The following is a 21,393-nucleotide window of genomic DNA, read 5'->3' as shown; positions in this document are numbered from 1 at the left end:
TCCTTCCTCCTATTTTTTCTGACCTGTTCTTGTTGGCTTTTGAACTCTGGGCACTTTACCACTGCTAACCAGTGCTAAAGTGCATATGCTCTCTGTGTAAATTGTACTGTTGATTGGTTTATCCATGATTGGCTATTTAATTTACTTGTAAGACCCTAGTAGAGTGCACTATATGTGGCTAGGGTCTGTAGATTAAATGCTACTAGTGGGCCTGCAGCACTGGTTGTGCCACCCACTTCAGTAGCCCCTTAACATTGTCTCAGGCCTGCCATTGCAAGGCCTGTGTGTGCAGTTTCACTGCCACTTAGACTTGGCATTTAAAAGTACTTGCCAAGCCTAAAACTCCCCCTTTTCTACATATAAGTCACCCCTAATGTGTGCCCTAGGTAACCCCTAGAGCAGGGTGCTGTGTGGGTAAAAGGCAGGACTTGTACCTGTGTAGTTTATATGTCCTGGTGGTGTAAAACACCTAAATTCGTTTTTACACTACTGTGAGGCCTGCTCCCTCCAGAGGCTAACATTGGGGCTGTCCTCATACATTATTGAAGTGGCAGCTGCTGATCTGAAAGCATCAGGAAGGTCATATGTAGTATGGCCAGAATAGTAATACAAAATCCTGCTGACTGGTGAAGTTGGATTTAATATTACTATTTTAGAAATGCGACTTTTAGAAAGTGAGCATTTCTCTGCACTTACATCTTTCTGTGCCTTTCAATCCATGTCTAGCTAGGTTTAGTTGACAGCTCCTTGTACATTCACTCAGACACCCCCCAAACACAGGTTACTCAGCCTCACTTGCATACATCTGCATTTTGAATGGGTCTTCCTGGGCTGGGAGGGTGGAGGGCCTGCCCTCACACAAAGGACTGCAACACCCCCTACTGGGACCCTGGTAGACAGGATTGAACTGAAAGGGGACCTGGTGCATTTCTTAGCCACTCTTTGAAGTCACCCCCACCTCAAAGGCACAATTTAGTATAAAACAGGGCCTCTGCCCTACCTCATCAGACACTTGCTGGAGAAGAAACCTGAACCAGAACCTGCATCCTGCCAAGAAGAACTGCCTGGCTGCTCAAAAGACTCACCTGTCTGCTTTCTACAAAGGACAGCTGCCTTGCTGTTTGCCTGCTGCCTTTCTGAAATCTTGTCTGGCTGCAAAAGTGCTCTCCAAGGGCTTGGATAGAGCTTGCCTCCTGTTCCCTGAAGTCTCAGGACCAAAAAGACTTCTCTTTTTCATTTGGACTCTTCGTGCGCCGACATTTTCGACGCACAGCTTGTCCCGCGGTGAAAAGTTCACCGCACGCCGATCCAGAAGGACGCCGCTCGACTGCTGCCTTGCTGTTGGCCTGCTGCCTTGCTGAACTCTTGTCTGGCTGCAAAAGTGCTCTCCAAGGGCTTGGATAGAGCTTGCCTCCTGTCCCCTGAAGTCTCAGGACCAAAAAGACTTCTCTTTTTCATTTGGAGGCCAAGGACTGGAGGGTGCACCTCAGGTAAGGGTAGGACTCACAGATGGCAGATTCCAGCAACACCTCGAGAGATGCAGGCAGTCTTTGATGTCCGTGAGATGGCAGAAGAACAGGGGGCATGCCTGCAAGCCCTTGGAGTCCCTCAGGGTTCAAGAGAGATGGGTCCAATCCTTGTCCTCAGCAGGGCAGAGATCAGCAGGGCAGCTCAGCAAAGCAGAGATGCAGTTCCTTGGAACAGTCAGCCCAGGCAAAGTGGCAATCCTTATAGCATAGTAGACTTTACTTCAGCGGAGTACTTATCAGGTCCAGTAGTGTACTGATTTGGTAGGGTCAGAGCCCCAGTACTTATACCTAAATGTGCCTTTGACATGGGATGACTTCAAAGCCGCTCCTTCAAGAGCAGAGGTCCACCTTTCATTCCAGCCCTGGCTCCAGACTATCAATAGGGGATAATCAGCCCTTTGTGTGAGGATGGGCATTTCCCTATTGAAGTGTACGTGTCAGATCCCCTCTACTCTTTCTGCCCAGGAAGGCCTATCAAAATGCAGATGAATGCAGATGTGTCCTTTGCCACAACCACCCTTCCTGTGTTTCTTGCCTTCTAGAGGTAATGTACAAAGTGTAGTTGTCACTTACCCCAGACGTGTATGAGAGACAGGCTGCAAGGTACATGGAGCAGTATGAGCAGAGAAATGTCTACTTTCTAAAAGTGCAAAAACAACAGATGATGGACGGAATACAGAACAAATCAAACATTCACCCCCAGTCACAGATCTAGGTTTAATCCATCAGTTTTTTTTTTGCTTGCCATGCCATTCCAGTTTGGACCCAGCCATATGCAAATCAGTCTTGACCATGTTCCCCTGGGAACAGTCCACCTCGAAATGGCAGGCTAGGTCCTCCCTGGACCAGCTTCAAGTATCTTGGGATCAGTTTCGGGGCATCACACCTCATTACCCAGGCTAGCTTGAATCTGGTGACATAGTAAGCACAGGATCCACATCTGGGCATACCCTTCCCACTTAGGGCAAGAAATGCAAAAACAACAGATGATAGACAGAATGGGTAACAAACCAAAGCTTCACCCCAGTCACAAATCTGGGTTTAATCCACCCTGCGTCTCTGCCCACTCCACCTCTTCTCCTACTCTCAGAAGGGCGGGCACCCCTACACTACACTAGGACATGTCCGGGTCACTGTGAACCTCCCTCTCACTCTTTTGAGGGGCACCTGAACCACCCCATCTAGGATCACTCCCAAATGCCTTTTCAGATACTTTGGTACTCACCCAGAGGTCTGCATTCTTTGCAAGTTCCCTGGGGTCAGAGAACTTACAATAAACCAAGTGTTGGCGTAGCTCTCAAAACCGTGATTGAGCATGTGTTCTGTAGCAATCAAATTGTACAGCCCCTCAGAAGTGTTTACCATACTACCCTTCACCCAACCATCCAGTGCCTTGCAAAGGTAACCCACAACATCCCCCCAGGATTGGTGAGGCAGTTTCTGACTGTCCCTGAATCTCAACCTGTACTTTTCTGGGGTGAATCCATACTTCCTGACAAAGATATCACATCCTATCTCTCCCAACCGGGGCCAGTAGGGTGTCCCTCTCATCCTCAGGTATGTGCCTCCATATGTCCGCTTTCCAGTCCTCCTTAGGGATCCTATGCTCCTGTAGTGCTAGCTCATATGCCTGAAACCACCTATCTATGTCATCTTCCACCTTGAAGCTAGGCACCACGTTTCTGGGTATGTGGGCTATGTCTTCAACACTGGACACAGTAGTTTTGCTGCCACCAACATTCTGGTTGCTGCACCCTATCTGCAGAGCTTTGATTTCCAGCTCCTTTAGACTCAGTCCATTCTCTCCTCCATGGCTCTCTCAGCTGCCTCCATAGCTAGATATCTCTGACTAAGGCCCTTTCAGCCCAGCCATCCTCTCCTCAGGCAGGGTGTTGTCAGCCTCAGCTCTTCTCTCTCCTGTAGCCAGCTGGGCCAGCTGCAACCTCAAGTTCATCTCAGCCTATCTGTCCTTGAGCTCCTCAGGGGACGGGGGTTGGGAGGAGACACAGCTATCAGCTTAGGAACCAGTGGGGACCACCTCTCTGTGGGCTTACCTCTCTCCTCTAGAGCCTTTGACCAGTCATTTATCTCCTCTTCTTCCTTCTCAGAGACACTGCCCCCCGCCTCTGGTGGAGAATCATTCACCAGAATTCAAGCTGTGTCCTCCCCCTCACTTTAGCACTGGCCAGCAGTGGTAAAGTGCTTAGAGTCCTAAAGCCAACTCAAATATACAGCAAAAAGTGGAGGGTAAAAGGCTAAATGTTTGGATGTGACCTTGCAGAAAGGGCCATTTCCAACATCGACCACCTTCTCAACAATAGTGAGCATCTTCAAAGAACACAGAGGTGTGCATGGAAAAGATATACTGGGATATGGAAGTAATTGCATTCATGTGTTATGGACCCTGTCAGTGCCATCTCACCTGGCAGCCCCATACAGATGATGCCTGCACCTTCTGTTCAGTTATTCCTGAGGCTAAAGTACTGGCTTCACTTTATGTGGATACAAGTCCAAAGGAGCTACAGTTGTAAGACAACCACAGTGTCTATGTATCAGTGTCTTGTTGCCCACTTTTCTAAAGTTTGACAAAAGGCTTGCCATGTTTCTTTTTGTTTCACAGGCTATGGCCATTTATCATATTGTCGGTGTTGGAAATGGCCTCTCTGCAGGGTCACTCCCAAATTGTTTGCCTTCTGTGACTTCTTTCTCTGACCTCATTTTTCCTGGCTTTAGGACTCTGGGCACTTTACCACTGCTAACCAGTGCTAAAGTGTATGTGTTCCCTCTCTAAAAACATGTTAACTTTGGCTCATACCAGTTGGCATATGTAATTTACTTGTAAGTCCCTATTTAAGTGCACTACATGTGCCCAGGGCCTGTAAATTAAATGCTAATAGTGGGCCTGCAGCACTAATTGTGCCACCCGCATAAGTAGTCCCTCAACCAATGTCTCAGACCTGCAATTGCAAGGCCTGTATGTGCAGTTTCACTGCCAGTTCAACTTGGCATTTAAAAGTACTTGCCAAGTCTAAAACTACTCTTTTTTCTACATATAAGTCACCCCTAAGTTAGGCCCTAGGTAACCCATAGGGCAGGGTGCTATATAGGTAAAAGGCAGGACATGTACATATGTGTTTTATAGGTCCTGGTGGTGGAAAACTCCTAAATTCATTTTCCACTGCTGCGAGGCCTGCTCCTTTCATAGGCTAGCATTAGGACTGCTCCCATATACTGTTTGAGTGGTAGATTCTGATCAGAAAGGGGTAACCAGGGCATATGTAGTATGGTCAGAATGGTAATAGAAAATCCTGCTTCTTGGTAAGGTTGGATTTTATATTACTATTTTAGAAATGCACTTTTAGAAAGTGAACATTTCCTTGCACTTAAAATAAGTCTGTGCCTTAGAGCCTCTCTCAAATCAAGTCTGGGCTGGGTTGGTTGACAGCTTTCTTGCACATTTCACCCAGACAACCACAAATACAGAAAACTTAGTCACATCTGCACTCATCTGCATACTGAATGGGTCTTCCGGGCTGGAAGGGTGGAGGGCCTGACACTCACATTTCAAAGTCTAGTGGCCTGCCCTCACACAATGGACTGGCAAACCCCCTACTGGGAGCCTGGCAGACGGACCTGTACTGAAAGGGGAACTTGTGCACTTCAAAACCACTCTTTGAAGTCTCCCACACTTCAAAGGCAATTTTGGGTATATAAACTAGGTCTCTGACCCCACCTACTCAGACACTTCTGGACCTGAATCTGCAACCTGTCAAGAGGAACTGCCTGGCAGCCCAAAGGACGCCTTTCCTGAGGACTGCTGCCCTGCTGTTGCCCTGCTGCCCTCTGACTTTGCTGAGAAGTGCTCTTCAAGGGCTTGGATTGAGCTTGCCTCCTGTTTTCTGAAGCCTCAGTGCAAAAAAGACTTAATTGCTTCAGGAAACTCCTTGTGCACTGAAAATCAATGCACAGCCTGCCAGAAACAACGCACAGCCGTTTTGCGACCGAGAAATTGCCGCACAGCCGAGCTGGAACGACGCAGTCCGACTTCCCAAGTAAGAATACGGCGCAGACCCTGCCTTGCGACCGGAAGTTCGACTCACAGCCCGACCTGATCGACGCACAGCTGAGCCGGATTGATGCAGTCGATTCCCGGAGTGAAAAATCGATGCAGCATCTGCCGTGCGACAGAAACTTTGATGCATCTCCATACCGGATCGACGCAATGCCTGTGACTTCTTCCCACACGCCTCTCGGTGGCAAAAAGACCATAGCATTGCAGTGAGGAACCAAGAATGCGTGACGACAAACAACACAAAGCCCTTGCAGCGAGGAAAGAAACAAAGCACTGTCTGTGCTGCGTCAGAAAATCTGACACACCCTATTTTACTACGCATCTCCTCCTCTGCGGTCTCCGTGTGTGGTATTTTTGACGCAAACCAGATACTTTGTGTAATCAAGAGACAACTGTTTATTTTTAAGATTTAAGACTCTTTCTAAACTTGCAGAAGTGATATCTCAACTTGTGCTTATTGGATCTTTATAGTTTTTACCTTAATTTAACCAGATAAATATCATATGTTTTTCTAAACCAGTGTGGTGTATTTTTGTGGTGTCTTCACTGTATTACTGTATGATTTATTGGACAAATACTTTACACATTGCCTTCTAAGTTAAGGCTAACTGCTCAGTGCCAAGCTATCAGAGAGTGGGCACGTGATAATTTGGATTGTGTGTGACTTAATTCTCTAAGTCTTTCATAGAAGTTCATTTTCTGTTAATTTGTTTGTTTCTTTGTGAAAGTGGATCTGTTTATTGATTTGCTATGCACTCCCCATGAGTCATAGAAACTGTTGTTATGGTGGTGTTCTGCAGTTTGGAGAGGCTTGTTATTTTTGTGTGTTAGTTCTCAGATCTCAGAGTTGAGTTTCTTTATCAAGGTGTATATCGTTGTGGTCATTGCATTGATTTAAGTAGTAAAATCCCCAAGGGCAACAGTTCTCTCCTATTTCTATACCTAGTAACTTTTAAGGTAATTAATTAGTTCATGTAGTTTGACTAGCACAGTAGAAAAAACATTTCTCGTCTTAGGTTTATTATAGGCATTACCCCTTAGCAACGTCTGTAGTTGTGATTTAGCAAGTGGCTAGATTGAAATTACCCAATTATTCCTCAGGCCTAATATTCTGTTTTGTACTCTAATGTCTGGTAGATTTTGTTTCCTAATAACTTCGTTTTCCAAGTGCAGGATACCCATTGGGACTCTTTTGGATTTTCTGATTCTTTCATTCAGCAGTCTCTGCTTATCTCACAGGCATTTCCTTCTGTACCTAGAGGAATAACTTTTAGGAAACACTTTCCCAGTTCACTTAGGCTCAGTTCTCCTGCATACTACATTTGGTTTATTACAGCTGTGACTTTTGCTGGGAACATGCAAATGTTTTCATATTCAGCACAAAGGGCCAGATGTAGGAAGCCTTTTGCGCCTTGCAAACGGCAAAAAACGCAGTTTGCGAGGCGCAAAAGGCTGAACGCGATGCAGAGTCACATTTTGCGAGTCGGTACCGACTCGCAAAATGTGATTCCGACTCGCAAGTAGGAAGGGGTGTTCCCTTCCTATTTGCGACCGCATCGCAATGCTGAGTTGCTTTGTGCCCGCGAAAGCAGTCGCAAACCAACTCGCAGTTACCATCCACTTGAAGTGGATGGTAACCCATTCGCAAAAGGGAAGGGTTCCCCATGGGACCCCTTCCCCTTTGTGAATGCCCACAAAAATATTTTTTCAGAGCAGGCACCACTATGGACCACTGCCTACTCTGAAAAAAACGAAACTAAATGGTTTCGGTATTTTTTCTTTTTGCAGCTCGTTTTCCTTTAAGGAAAACGGGCTGCAAAAAGAAGAAAAAAAATGCTTTATTAAAAAGCAGTCACGGACATGGTGGTCTGCTGTCTCCAGCAGGCCACCATCCCTGTGAGTGCCTAGACTTGCTATGGGGTCGCAAACTGCGACCCACCTCATAAATATTCATGAGGTGGGTCTTTGCGACCCCATAGCGAGTCGTAAAGGTGTCTGAGACACCTTTCTGCATTTCATATTGCGAGTAGCAATTTGCGAGTCGCCATGACTCGTAAATTGCAAGTCGTAATATGAAACCTACCTACATCTGGCCCTTAATTCCTTGTTTTTTTTCACGTGACAATACATCAACATGAGATCTGTGAATCTCTGCCCAAGAGTAGGCATGCCTCTTATGAATGGCTAAAGGTTGCTTGCTGATTGAACTGTATCAAAACAAAATACTTCACTTCAGATATTTCTTAGTGGGTACTCATGTTGTTGCTATGCAAAGTATTATTAACAAAACTACTTAGCATCCAAAATTTAGAGGTTCATATAGAGTCCGGTAGTGATGTGAGTCGACTCTGGTGGGAGGACAATGACAGGAAGTAACACAAGCCCCTCTAGCCCCTGCGGTGCAGGGGAGACCCCAGCCCTCCAGGAGGCGCCCAGCCGTTCAAGGGGGCCAAAGCTAAATGATATATGGGAGATATGGGAGACTCTGGGCCCTTTTAACACATTCTGCAGCGAGGCCCCATCATTTTGTGTTACTACACTGGACACTACCTTGCCATTACGGCTGCAATCTGCCTGCCATAGTTAGTCTTCCTTGCTAGGTTGGCATGTCCCCCTTGTCAGACCTGAAAGCGCTTGGTGTGGTTTCTCCTGCACCCTTTACTTTTGACCTGTTTTTGATCCTGCGCTGATTTGTGTTTTTGTTGGTTTTAGGACTCTGGGCACTTTACCACTACTGACCAGTGGTAAGGTGCAAGTGCTCTCTGTCTAAATTGAATTGGTGATTGGTTTCTCCATGATAGGCATATTTGATTTACTGGCAAGTCCCCAGTAAGGTGCACTAGGGGTGCCCAGGGCCTGTACATCAAATGCTACTAGTGGGCATGAAGCACTGATTGTGCCACACACACGAATAGTCCAGTAAACATGTCTCAAACCTGCAGCTGCAGTGTCTGTGTGTGCAATTTTCTACTGCCAATACGACCTGGCAAGTGTACCCACTTACCAGGCCCAAACCTTCCCTTTTTCTACATGTAGGTCACCCCTAAGGTAGGCCCAAGGCAGCCCCATGGGCCTGGTGCAGTGTGCAGTGCATTTGAAAGGTAGGACAAGTACTGGTGTGTTTTACATGCCCTAATAGTGAAATGCTCTAAATTTGGTTTTTAATTTAGCAGGGCCTATCTCTCATAGGGTAACAGAGGGATTCTATGCATCGTCAAAGACCGCCAGGTTCAAAATGACCACCAGAGTGCATAGGCCACAAAAATGGTTTGGTAGTGACTGCTCCTTGACCCATAAAAATCTTATTCATGTCTTGAAACAGATTCCTATGGTCAGAATACTAGTGAGATTATGTAGCAGCGATACAACAAGCCATTATGCACTGAAAGGTAATCATCAGGCAACAGGAATGAGAAAAACTACATAAAGCTAGTAAAAGAAAGGACTCTTGTCTGTTGTGGAATGCCGTCAATGCCCCCTATTTTGGAGACAGACACAATACACCCATTGATGCCACAGGTCTTAGCAGACAAATTGGTCGAGCATTTTACAGGGGTATATTGTAGCAACACAGAGATCAACAACCATTCTGAGATAATAGACGGCCACCCAATTGGGGGAGACTTGAAGTTAGCACTGCCCACTTATCAGGAGATGAAACATGCACTGGAACAGGCCATGAGGAACAAAGCACCTGGCCCTGATGGGGTTCCTGCTGATCTTTTTTTTGAGAACCCTGACCTCCGGGTACTACTATTCACAAACATCATGAGGTGTGCTGTCATTGAAGGCCCCCCAAAATCATGGTCAAATGTGATCATAGTTCCTATGTTCAAAAAGGGTAATAGGGCGGATCCTAAAGGTTACCACCCGATTTCCTTAATTGACACCACAAGCAAGCTCACAGACAGAATACTACTTGAATTATTGGAAGCATGGGTAGAAGCAAGAGGGAGCTTTTCTGGTGTGCTGTACAGCTTCAGAAGAGGCTTAGTTATTGCTGAACAATGTATCTCAACCTCCACCTGGTCATAAGCAGATATACCAGTAGCCATGAGCGGTTCACTCCACTTAGGATTCATAGATTTAACATCTGGTTTTGACTGTGTGGACAGAGGGACATTGTGGCTCAAAATGTTGGAAATGGGTATAGATATGTTTTGACTCCACGTATTATCTCAGATGCATAAAGATGTGACAGGAAGTAAAAGATATGGGCAAATGGAGAACCCACCATCGCAATTAAAATGAAACATGGACTAAGGCAAGGGTGCGTATAGGCCCCTTTTTTATTCCGACTGGATACTAACGATCTTGAGGATCATCTCAATCAGGGGGAAGCAGACACACTAAGGGTGGGATCTAGAAACTTACCACCTTTGCTTTATGCAGATGACTTTGTCCTGATATCAAGAAATGGTGTTGGCCTATAAAGACTATTAAGCAAGTTTGCTTCATTTATGGGTCTAAAAACAAACACCGTCAAGTTCCATGTGATGGTAGTTGGGAAAACGAGCTCCCCTTTGACATCTCTTCATATCAACTGTGATTAAGTGCTCCATGTTTCAATCTTCACCTATTTAGTTGTTTCATTTGTTCAGAAAGGTATTTGATCCCGTCTCATTAAGGTCAGGAAGCTGTGATATGGTCAAACTATTGAGGCCCTCTTCAGATTTGCAAGGAAATCGGGCTCTGAACCACATGATTCCAGGATTAACGTTTATGTTGCACGCTTGTTGTTCGGTTGTGTTGTATGTAGCTGGAGCCTGGGGCTTCTGTGATGTTTCATCTCTCCTTCAGATAAAAGCTATTTTAGAGATGACTCCTGGATGTACAAAATAGTCTACCAATACTTTTATGTCTCATGGAACCAGGCATAATTTCCCTAGAAGATCGTGGTAAAAGTGCAGCTGTAATGTTATGGTGAGCTATCTGGGCTAAAGACGAAAGTGTACTCATTTGAGCAATAACTCATGATTGCCTGCGCTATGATCATGGACACAAAATTCCATGGCTAATTTATGCTAGGCAGCAGCATATCATCACTGTTCCTAAACATCCAGGTGCAGCTCATCTGAGAGAAAAAGGGAGGGACGGCACAGCGCATGGCGGGGGCGTGGGGGGGTTTAAAAAAAAAAAACACCTTACCTTTTTCCTGCGCCACGCCACTCCATCTGATCTGCTCTCCTCTGTCTCATTGCAGGCATAGGCTCCCAGCCTGCTGTGTGGCCAATCCTGACGCTGCTCAAAGCAGCATTAGGATTGGCTGGGAGCACCCAGTTAGGAAGCTCCCAGGCAGACTGGGAGCCTGCGCATTTGTGTTGGGCCTGCCCGATACATGCGCTCTGAGGGGAGTGCTCTGTGCACTCCCCTCAAGTGCTCATCCGGCCCAATACCCTGCCCTTTTTCAAGAAAACGATAATAAACGCAGTTTATTATCGTATTTTTTAAAAACGGTTTTGCAGCTGCTGCTGCTGGCAGGGGGGCACGACGCTCCTCCGCCCTAGTGGAGAAGCCGCCCCTGTAAACATCAGCTACAGAACAATCTTCTCACTGCATTTGAAATGCAAAGAGAACGTGCAGTGCTGTAAAGAAGAGAGTGGCAGAATATCTCCCTCTAATAACCATATCCTTTAGTCCCTCTATGACACTTGCAAAGATACTACTTGAGAAGATTCAGGCTTAGCAATGGGCACTTTTTGGTCTCCTACCTCAGTAACGTGTATTGTGATTCTCTCCTTGAACCCTGTCCCTGTGACTCAACTTCTACCCACAACATGCTGCTCTTCCTCTTTTTGCCGATTATATAATGAACCACGGAAAAAAAAATTAATCCCGTTATTAAGGACTACTAGATATTAGACGATGGAGGCCAGCATTCTATTATCTTCAGCTTTTACAGTCAGAATAAAATCTGTTTAATTATTTATAAATTCATACTTTCAGCCGTACATCCGAGTAATCAAGTAGGGAAATTATTGTTTTTTCCAGCCAACATAGTGGTGCCCCAAGATAATGTTGATAAATTGAACTGTTTACATCCACGAATGGCACTTTATGGTCTTAACTTAGTCATCGGTTTAACTCGCCGTATATAACATTTATGACCCATGGAAACTTTTGAATATCTAGGGATAGTGAAGTACAATACATTGGTTAAACCAGCTCACTGCAGTGCTTAATTTGTAAATAAACAGGTGCCGTGCCCAAAGCCATCCTTTTAAACACGCGGCTGCTGCAATTAAATGTGCGAGCAGGGAATCCTGAGGCAAGGTAATCCTGAAGCCATCTCGGGCCTCTTCAATCCATTTATAGCCACTCCCTGCCCATTCAGCACACTCTTGCAGCTTTCTACTTCCTCCCTCTGTGACACTTTTTCGTTTTTCTCTTCCTCCGCATTTCCCATACGTGTTTTTTGCTCACAGTAAATGCCTGAGGGGAAAGAATAAGCGCCGGCCCTCAAAAATAAGTGCCGGTGCTCAGCACCGGAAACAGCAAGCACAAATTAAGTACTGGCTCCCTGGCTCATCTGATTTTATGCATCTTGCATGCGTAGGACGTGGCTATTGCCAAGTCATGCAACAATGTGAATCGTGTGATAAAGCCACTTGACACTGTATTACAATGTAATATTGTTTTTATTGCATTTCACTTTTGAAATAATATGTTTTGTTTTTCTAATAAATGTACACATATTTTATGGTTATAGAAACCGAATACAGAAATATGTACTTACTTACTTAGAGGGCATGATTTACCTACGCTCTTTTCACTTGCGCCGTTCCATATGGTCCAAACAGAGGCTACTTTCGATTGGGCTGTATCACGGGATTGCCTGTTACCTGATTATGCCAGTCATTTCCCGTGGGTTGGATATATTAAAAATTGTGCGGGACTATTTGTAGAGCCCGAATGGAATTCTGCTCTCTTTAAAGGTCAAATTAAGACCTTATTTAACCAACTATATTAACGGGATCAGAAGTAGATACGAAAAGGTACGGTTAGAATACATTCTTTGTTATGACTTAGAGATGGCATAGAACCATCACAGACTTGTGCCCACACGTTTCTCTTAAACGCTGTTCATTTTTTGGTTGCTTTTCTGAAAATAAGATAATGGTCTATGTATCTTGTACTTTGCCCTTGTGTTGGCTGCCCTGCTCCAGGCAACTTATATTATACGGTTGTAAGGAAGCAACACCTGAGACCGGTTTTGCTATACTTGAAATACAGTGCAGGCCGCACTTGTATTCTTACAATAATTACACTGTTACTATTTGCTCAGCGTTAGTCTTTTTCGCTCCGCATGCTGTTAGAATTAGGAAATGTCTTATTTGATCCTGGCCACAGTCCTTTCTTCTGAGTGAACATGGCGTAAGATGGACTCTTTTAATGACTGTGATTTTATAGTACAATATATTTTATGATTTTATGAAAATCCGAAAAAAATTATTGATTGATTGATTGATTGATTGGCAGGTTGATAATGGCCAGTGATTGGTGACCACAGTTGTGGTTGCAAAGCATTGATACATTGCATTGAGAATAAAAGTAGGAGACTCCCCATTCATGCCCCTCCACCTCCCGATTCACATTGATTCACGAAGTATACATTCCAAATATGTAATACATTTCCGATGCCCAGAATGCCTTTTGTGCTTTGCATTCTGCTGGTGTGCTTTTGCAAAGCCTGTGATTTTGTGAATTGTAGACTTTGCAAGCGTGAATCAGTTTGGAACTTCAGGTCCTCGTATCCTCATTTTCTCTGCACTTGTTTTAGGTTGATTCAAGAAATCGTTAGTATCCTGACAGTAATATTTTGCAGGTATGCAAGGCGGACTATTGATTCCTTCTTTGGTTCCTATTGTCTTTATCCAGGTGTTTCAAAACACGGGTGAGAATAGTGCACATGGTTCAGAAATTGTGCTGGTGACAGCTGGAGAAGACAAGACCACAAATAGCTGTTTTTCGCATGTTGGTAGCGAGTGGATTCATTATCCACACAATAGTTCTGGGAACCCAAGAAGTAGCAGAACTTGAGCAACTAACAGATATGACAGGTATGTTGCTCTGTGGATGATGTGACATTTGTATAAACATGTGTGTATATTCTCTAGTAATTTAAGAGAATCTGCTTCAGGTTCTTGAGTGTTCAACTACTGATATGGACAGATACCTCTGTATTTATTTTTTATTTTAGGTCTTAGCCCTCATTATGAGTTTGGCAGTCGGAAAACTCTGACCTCCAAACTCGTGGGGAGGAGGCAGCTGTCATACCGGCAGCCTCCCCACCGGTCGTATTACGATGTTCCCGCCGGTCTGACAGTGTTACAATATTGGTCTTGGCTGCCTTAGGGAAGCCGAGGCCAATACCGTAGCATTACAGCACCCTCAGAATGCACACTGTCTGCAAAGCAGACAGTGCACATTCCGAGGGTGCTTGGAAGGGGGGGGGACCTTGCACTTCCCATGCCAGTCCCCGGGGTCCCGCCATGGAAAGGCTGGCGGAAACAGGAGTCGTGATCAGCACGGTGACGCTGAGTTCAGTGCCGCCGTGGCTGACCACGAGTCCGACCACCGTCACCCTGTTGAGTTCCATGTTCCCAGCGGTTACGGCGGTCCTCTGGCGGTCCAGCAGTCACCATGAGCCTGGTGGTCCTTGGACCGCCAGACTCATAACGAAGCACAAAATGTCTGTTCTCTGTTGTTTGTTAGAAATATATAAAATATTACACTTTTTGCATGTAGATGCAACTCACATGCTTAGAAATGATGCATCTGTGTATTGTGTCAAGAGATAATGGAGATAATACATATAATTTTACAATAATGTTTTCAAGATACATCATATGTGAAGCTATTAAAAAGCCCAACATTTTAGAATAAGCTTTATGAATAGTAGTTTGAGAAGAACATTTTATTTTAAATAATGGACCAGACAAATGTTTATTTGCATTACTCTTTTTTCTTTTACTTTTGTTGTGCCTACTCTCCTTAAAGTTCATTTCAAAGTGCTTTATGCCACATTGTTACATCTGGTTTGACAGTGGAGCAACGGGTTGGAATTTTTGTCATTCCTTATCTAAAATATATACAGATATATAATATTTCTCTCTCTCTCTCTCTCTCTCTATATATATATATATATATATATATATATATATATATGTCCCTTTCTAGCTCAGCATGGATGGCACTGTGATAATCCTATGCTTAAAAACTTTGCTAGAAAAACAGACATTTAAAGGGACATTTAAGGGGAGCAAATCTAGAGTGTCGCTGGTGTTGCAGAGTGCTCCTTGCTGGAGCTACTCTCCACCTAAATTTGGAAACTACCCAGAGCTCACTCTTCCTTTTTGCATAATTTATGCTTCACTCTAATCCTGATTTTTTTTTTTTTTACTTATACTGGACACTCCCTCGTGTCTGGACAAAGCTAAACTTCTCTGATGTGTTAAAATGATATCAAAACATGTCAGGGGTTGCTTTTCCTCATTCAAGATTGGCTTGGATGGTATTATACCAATCCAAAACTGTAATACTGTGCCTGGAGTGGTGAAAGGCTTTTATCATTTTATAGCTTGGTGAGGCTGGCACTGCCAATCCTATGCTTAAAGATTTTGCTGTTCAATTGGCAAAATACTTTCTCCCTTTCTAGCTCGGCGTGGATGCCACTAATTCTATGCTTAAAAACTAAAGTGATGGTGGTGTTCCATCTAAACATCTATATTTTCTCTTTATATATATATATATATATATATATATATATATATATATATATATATATAAATAAAACCTAGTGGCAGTGCCTCTAGATAGTTATATTTAGGACCTTGTTTCTGTATAAAAAGTGTTTTTGTACTTCCCTATATTGTTGCACGAATCTTCACAAAACTTTCCAAACAAATTTGACAGTCCTGTCAGCCACTGACTGTAAAGTTTCAGGGTGAACCGCCCCATAGAGTAAAATGGGGGGTCCAAAAACATGTTTTCCCCATTAATTTTTCCATAGGGATTTTGAAGAGCAATAGCGCAAAAACTACTGGACGGAATTGCACCAAATTCGGCAGAACGGTAGGTCCTGGCCCAGAAAGAGTGTTTTTCTTGTTTTGGTATAATTCCGTTCAGTAGTTTCAGAGAAATTGAAGAAAATCCAAATTTGTGTATATAGGGACACAGGATTTGCGACCCTTCCCGATCTCATGCAGAGATCTGATTGGCTGATAAAACGTCAGCAACAGAAGCCGTTGAAGTGTTGTCAGCCATCTTGGGACTCGGCTGAAGCTGAGTTCCCAAAAAAAAATAAAGAAAAGGGGCAATGAACACCCTGACCCCTTAGCTCTGGTGATGGTGTCCCAAGTGGGCTAAAAGGGCTAAAAAGCATTTATTTTTATTTTCCGAATCAAGTCACAGTGGATCCACCATGAAATTTTTAAAAAATGAGGCGCGGTCTTCCGCCCTTCATTACTATAAAGCCCCCTAGTGGGCCAAGTCCCAGGGGAAATTGTTTACAAATGCAGGGGGGAGGCTGCTCCCGCTGCCCTGTGAGCCGCCATCTCCCCAGTGCTCATAATTTATATGGGGGGCCTGTGCACCCACTGCCATGGGGACCACCACATCCCCAGGGCTGTGATTTAATAGATGAAGTGCTACGTGTCCCCCTGATGGCCCAATGACCACAACCTGCCTGGGGTGTTATGGTAATAATATGGTAATAACATGCGGGCCATGTGTCCCCTGCTGCCCTGGGGACCACAATCTCCCCAGGGCTTACATTAAATATGCAGGGGGGGTGCGTGCCCCCCCCCAATGCCCTGGGGATCACCACCTCACCAGGGAAAATATTTAAAAAAAGAAATGGGGTCCCTTTGGGGCCCCCAAACCCTGGGGACCACCAACTCCCCGGGGCTTCACTTAATTATGAGCGGGGCCAATATTTAGAAAAATTAGGGGGGTCCCTTAGACCTCAGAAGCTGCAGAAAAGCCACAGCAAGCACTTCCGTTTTTGACTGCGGGATCTATCAAGAAGGTCCTGCTGTCAAAAACTGAAGCTTTTATCTCTGTCCCCTGCAAGTGTGCAGGGCAGAGATTAAATGCTTCAGCAAGCACGGAGCTGCTTGTTGAAGCAATGGCGGTGCCAGGTAGCCCATAAGGGCGTTTTCATAAATTCTAAAAAAAAAAAAAGAAATCTGGGGGGACTGTGGGGGAGCCCTTGAGGGCTTCCTCACGGTCCCAGATAGGCCCTAAAGGGCTATGAAAAAATGAAAAATAAAAAGCAATAGCTCAGTGTGAAGGTTGCTAGACCTTCACACTGAGCAATCAGGGTTCGGGTCCAGCCGGACTTGCTTCCCTTTTTTTTCTTCAAATTTTCAAATTATTTTATTTAGCAAAAATGACAGATACATTTTTTATTTTAAATTGTACAGAAATATCACATTTTAAGTAGATCACTCATAAAGACCTAAAAGAAAACTCTATCTCTCTCCCTCTCGCTTTTTTAGCTCTCTCTCACTTTCAATCTTTTTCTCCCACTCATACACGCACTCAGACCTTATGCACCTCCTCACAAACCCTCTCAGGCTCTCAAACAACCACTCACAGACCCACTGACAGCCTCATGCACCCACTTACAGACCCACACATTCACTGACATATCCACTAAAACACTCATGTACGCATTCTCAAACCCAGGCAGACACTTTCACAGCCACTCTCAGCCCCAGATACACCCTCTCACACCTATTCTGACAACCAGAGGGGGCATGGCCAACTTCCGCTGTGCACGTCCAAAGGGGCTGTGCACAGCATGGGGTTGGGTGGTTAGGGGAGTTGGACGCAGGATCTGGCCTCAAGTTATATATCGCAGAAATACTTCTCTGCGTCTCTATACAGACTGCCGGAAGGAGAAGGGTAAGATAAAAGGCTTTTTTCCATGCATGAGCTTTAAAGCATGTAAGTCAAGTAGTAAGGTACAAAAGGTTATATATATATGCACATATATATATATATATATATATATATATATATATATATATATATATATATGTATATATACACACACACACATCAATCAATGAAATTCAAAATGTGTCTTGATTTTATCATGTGCTATAAAGTAGATAGAACATTTAAAAAAATATATTGAACAAAATCAGTGATAAATTATCACAATACTTTTTCTTCCAGTGTGAGTGGTAGATAAAAGTATACAACTGCATAAGGTTTTTTGTATATTTATTGTATTTTGTTGTGGCAACGTTAAGTTATATATGAGAAAGACTGTAGTATGTTTGTTATGTTGTTCACTTTGTAATCACATGCACTTTGTCTTTAAATACTGTATGATGTAAAACCACACCCATCTGTGAGCAAGGCTCGAGATTACGAGCTGAAGCGTGTTGGGTCCACTTTTGCCAATAATAAAGTAAAACTAAATCACACTATACCATTTGTGGCCGTCAGTGTTCATTCCTGGTGAGAAGAGTGAGTAGTTTTTGACATATATAGCTGGAGTCCCACGGAGTGGAGGTCAGGCTTGCACCAGGGTGTCAATGCCCCCCAAATTGGTGGATACCCCCACTACTGAAACATTTTGAAATAAATAGCAACAGTAGAGCCAGGAGGTGAGGGGCACACTCAACATAGGACAAAGGGTGAGGCAGGCCCATGAGCCAGTGTGCTTGTTCGGGGGTAACTACTGCTGGATTGAGAAAGGGTTTAGCTCCACAGGTGGGGGTTGAATGAGCCTGTATAGTGCAGACCGCAGCAGGTGCAGAAGATGAATGACAGGTTGGGCAAGGGCCGTGTTACAGGTGTGCGACAGCAGACCCTACAAAGAAAGACACACATAAATCACAGAGAAACCTCTCTCAACTGCAGGGGAAGAGTAACACTGATCTCCAAACTGGAGCATGCAAGCTTAAAAGCAGGAGTTGCCCATGGCAAACAACACCCCAGACCGTAACAGAAGCAGATACCTGTTCTATAATAAGTCAGTCAAGTATTTTTCAGGGGCAGCCTTGAAGACAGGGGTCCCACAACTGTGGGTTTAGGTGCAAACTGTATTAGCCACCATACATGGCTAAGGGAAACACAAACGCTTTGGTGCTGCAAGAGATATAAGGCATGGTAGTGCTTGCCCACTCACTTTTGGCAACAGAGTGAAGAGCAGGAATGGGTGCCCCGGACAATGTATCTAAGTTGCCACTCAGAGAAACAGGTGTGAAAGAACATCAGTGAAAGAGCTGCTTCAAGCAAAGCAAACAAGCAAGAAAAAGGAAGCAGTGAAAATGGAGTCTACCGTAGCAGAGCATGATGCCACACAGGAGATTAAGGACCTGATTTAGATATTGGTGGAGAGATTACTCTGTCACAACAGTGATGGGTATTTTCTCTGCCAAAATCTAAATCCCATTATATCCAGTAGATTTAGGCGGGTGGACACCGTTGTGACAGAGTAATCCCTCTGCCAATATCTAAATCAAGCCCTAAGACTGAGGTAACGTCTGTAAAATCAGACTTAAAATCATACCTGAAGAGGGACATCACTTTCCTAGAGGTATGAGTAGACTCTGTGGATAAAATGGCCGTTTGGGATTGGAGAAGCACTACCACAAGTAGGGTGAGATTCAGAAAGAAAGAGCAGGCCAGAAAACTATCTCTGAAACAGGAAGATCTAGAGAACAGATTTTGAAGGAACAACATACGTTTCCTGCACTACTGAAAGGAATGGAAGGCTGAGGCATATATAACCACATCAGGGACCTGCTACACCATGTACAAAACAAGCCTAATGCTGAACCCCTCATAGTACATTCAGAGTGAAAGGCAGTAACCCAAGAAGTAAGTATGTCCTGGATTTCATTACTCAAATGCACTTCTTTAAAGGGGGGGAGGTGCCTAACTCCAATGAGTAAACAGTCAAATGTTTGAATGAATCTGGAGGAACATTGACCCCAGTTTAAATCAAACTATATAACACTTTCACAGATGTAGTGATGTTGGTACCCGCACTGGCAGAAGTGAATTAATGGTGATCTTAAAGACTGGGAAGGAACAGAAAGGATGTGAATTGTACTGTCCATTATGGCTGTTTGACATGGAAATGAAAATATTCAGAGACATATTAGTGCCACAACTAAATCCACTATTGCCAAGCTTGATTGACCAAGGCCAATCCAGATTTATACTTATAAAAAGCACTGTGAACAAATAAATAAGGTCCTTCACATAATTGACAATATTCCTAGAACGAGCAAGCAATCTCTTTCACTGGCCCTTGATGCTGTGAAAGCATTCAACCTGGTGGGTTAGAAGTGAATGGAGGGTACATTGGTGAGACCTGGCTTCCCACTCAAGCTTTAAGAATAGGACAACAGTGAACCATAAGTTCCACAAGACAAAGTGCATGTCTTTTCTTCATACCTTTTTGTAATCAGGAGGTAAATGAGACATGGATGCCGTCTCTCTCTCCTCTAATTGTTGCCTTAGTCATAGAATCGCTTGCAAAAAAAATCTGACACAAAGTCAAAATCAAAGGAATTTACATAGGCTAGGACACACTAAAATTGGCATTGCTTGCAGATGTGGTTCTGATGATGGTGACAGATGTGGCCTGCTTGTACTTGGGTATACTAGAAGAGATTAGGGAATTGCTAGACCTGGCAGACCTTGGAGTTGTCTCCCCTAACATTGTGCCTCTGCTTCCCAAGTTGTTGACTGTGTGCTGGACTCTGTTTTTTGCTGTTTTTGTTACTCTGGGCACTTTACCACTTCTAACCAGTGCTAAAGTGCAAGTGCTCCCTATGTGAATTTGGCTTTTCACTGAATGGCATATTTGATTTACTAGTAAGTCCTTAGTAAAGTGCTCTAGAGGTTCATAGGGCCTGTAAATCAAATACTACTAGTGGGCCTGCAACACCGATTGTGCCACCCACATGAGTAGTTCTATAAACATGGCTCAGACCTGCCATTGCAGTGATTGTGGTTGCAATTTTAAACTGCCAATTCGACCTGGCAAGTGTACCCACTTGCCAGGCCCAAACCTTTTCTTTTCATACATATAAGGCACCCCTAAGGTAGCCCCATGGGCAGGGTGCAGTGTATATTAAAGGTGGGACATGTACTGGTGTGTCTAACATGTCCTAACAGTGAAATACTTTGCAATTCAGTTTTCACTCTTGAAAGACCTATCTCTCTCCAAGGTTAACATGGGGGCTGCCTTTAAATATCCTTAAAGTGCAGTTTCCTTTTGAGAGCAGATAGAAATATGGAGTTTGGGTCTCTGAACTCACAATTCAAAAATACATCTGTAAGTGAAGTTGGTTTTTAGATTGTTAGTTTGAAAATGTGACTTTTAGAAAGTAGGCATTTTCTTGCTTAAACCATTCTGTGACTCTGCCTGTTTGTGGATTCCCTGTCTGGGTCAGACTGACAGTTGGGGTGTTTGTGAATCCCCTCTAGATAGTGACACAAAGGGAGCTGGGGTGTACCCTGCATATCAAGATGAGCCATCCGAGCTAGAGTGGAGGGAGGAGTGGTCACTTACACCTGAATGGGCTTTGCCTGCCCTCACACAATGCAGTCTCCAACCTGCTGGTGTATGTCTGGGGCCTGACCTGGGCAAGGTAGGATCTTGTGAACAACAGCGATTTCCCCTTGAAGTTTGCCTACTTCAAAGGGAGAAAGGGATTTAAAAAGTGGACCAAAAACCCCAGACTTTAGATTTCTTCATGATCTCTTCTGGATTGAAGAGGAATCTGTGCCAAGGAGAAGAACTGAAGAGCTGGGGAG

At 44.2% G+C, this 21,393-nt stretch overlaps 1 pseudogene; it reads left to right on the top strand.

Annotated features, from left to right (window-relative positions):
• The window catches only part of LOC138293925 (calcium-activated chloride channel regulator 3A-1-like), a 312,631-nt pseudogene that overhangs the window by 86,243 nt on the left and 204,995 nt on the right, over positions 1–21,393 (top strand).

The sequence above is a fragment of the Pleurodeles waltl genome, chromosome 4_2 (assembly GCF_031143425.1).
Source record: "Pleurodeles waltl isolate 20211129_DDA chromosome 4_2, aPleWal1.hap1.20221129, whole genome shotgun sequence".
NCBI lineage: Eukaryota > Metazoa > Chordata > Amphibia > Caudata > Salamandridae > Pleurodeles > Pleurodeles waltl.
Note: the sequence above shows the minus strand (reverse complement) of the source record. Positions and strands in the feature narration are given on the sequence as shown.